Source organism: Oryx dammah, unplaced genomic scaffold (genome assembly GCF_014754425.2).
Source record: "Oryx dammah isolate SB20612 unplaced genomic scaffold, SCBI_Odam_1.1 HiC_scaffold_6, whole genome shotgun sequence".
Taxonomy (NCBI): domain Eukaryota; kingdom Metazoa; phylum Chordata; class Mammalia; order Artiodactyla; family Bovidae; genus Oryx; species Oryx dammah.
This window is the reverse complement of record NW_024070190.1, coordinates 18,178,987-18,180,599: the sequence shown is the minus strand read 5'-3', so window position 1 is coordinate 18,180,599 and position 1,613 is coordinate 18,178,987. Positions and strand designations below refer to the sequence as shown.

At 50.9% G+C, this 1,613-nt stretch overlaps 1 non-coding gene across 1 annotated transcript; it reads left to right on the top strand.

Annotated features, from left to right (window-relative positions):
• Positions 1–1,223: 1,223 nt before the first annotated feature.
• TRNAS-GGA lies at positions 1,224–1,296 on the top strand. The gene has a single exon. It is a non-coding gene; the product is annotated as a tRNA-Ser (tRNA).
• The last annotated feature ends 317 nt before the right edge of the window (positions 1,297–1,613 follow it).

Below are 1,613 nucleotides of genomic sequence, written 5' to 3'. Positions count from 1 at the left end.
GCCCCCGCTCACGGCACATGTGCCCTCCCTGCCCACACTGCTCAGGCTCTAGGTTGCTCTGCCGGGAACTGTCTGAGGCTGGCCCTGGGTTGTATGCACTTCCCAGGTCTAAGCCGCTCAGGTTCAGATACTCTGGTAGTCCTCAGAGGTGCAGACTCGGTTGGGCCTGCATTTTGTGCCCTTCCCAGGTCTGAGCAGCTCAGGTGATAAGGTGTTTGGCGAGAGTGGTTGCTGCAACTTATCGCCTCTCCCATCCCTGCTGCTCAGTTTTCTGGGTGTACAACCGGTGCATCTTCTCAGGCGGATGTTGACCATCCAGAATCCCAAGAAGTCTTAGTTAGCAAAGCCTGCTTGCAGTTGGGTAGATAATGCCTCTCTGGGGCTGCGATTGCCCCTTCTGGCTCTGGCTACCTGTCACCGGAGGGGGATGGTCTGTAGCCGGCTAGCTCTGTTCAGTCCTTTGTTCTGTGAACAGGCCTGATGGTGTCTCAGGCTAGGGCTTTTCGCGTAGTAGCTATCCAACAGTTTGGTTTGCTAGCCCAAGTGAGTTCCCTCAGATTGCCCTTGGGGCATTCAGGCCCGGTCCTTACTCTAAGCAATGCAGCCCGCGCCTCCCTGCCCAGCCCCCGCTTGCTAGTGGCGGATGCAGGCGTCTGCACTGCTTCTCCGCTGGGGGAGTTACCACTGGGCACGTAATCTGTCGGGTTTAATTAATTATTTATTTATTTTCCCTCCCAGTTATATTGCCCTCTGTGGTTCCAAGGCTCACCATAGACCCGGCAGTGAGTGTTTCCTGGTGTTTGGGAACTTCTCTCTTCTTAAGACTCCCTTCCTGGGACAGAGCTCTGTCCCTACATCTTTTGTCTCTCTTTTTGTCTTTTTTATTTTTTCCTATCTCCTTTCGAATGGGCTGCTTTTCTGGGTGCCTGATGTCCTCTGCCGGCATTCAGAAGTTGTTTCGTGAAATTTACTCAGCGTTTAAATGTTCTTTTGATGAATTTGTGGGGGAGAAAGTGGTCTCCCTCTCTTATTCCTCTGCCATCTTAGGACCGCCTCCACAACTTCTTTATCCATTCATCTGTCGATGGACATCTAGGTTAATTCCATGTTCTAGCTATTGTACATAGTGTCGCAGTGATTGATGGGATACATGTGTCTTTTTCAACACTGGTTTCCTCAGGATATATGCCTAGGAGTGGGGTTACAGGGTCATATGGTGGGCTTCCCCGGTGGCTCAGAGGTTAAAGCGTCTGCCTGGAATGCGGGAGACCCAGGTTCGATCCCTGGGTTGGGAAGATCCCCTGGAGAAGGAAATGGCAACCCACTCCAGTACTCTTGCCTGGAGAATCCCATGGAGGGAGAAGCCTGGTAGGCTACTAGTCCATGGGGTTGCAGAGTCGGACACGACTGGGTGACTTCACCTTCACTTTCTATGGTGGTTTTACTGCTAGTTTTTTACGGAATCTCCAAACCATCTTCCATAGTGACTGTATTAATTTACATTCCCATCAACAGTGCAAGAGTGTTCCCTTTTCTCCACACCCTCTTCAGAATTTATTGTTTGTAGACTTTTTGATGAGGGCCATTCTGACCGGTTCAATCATTGTGGTTTG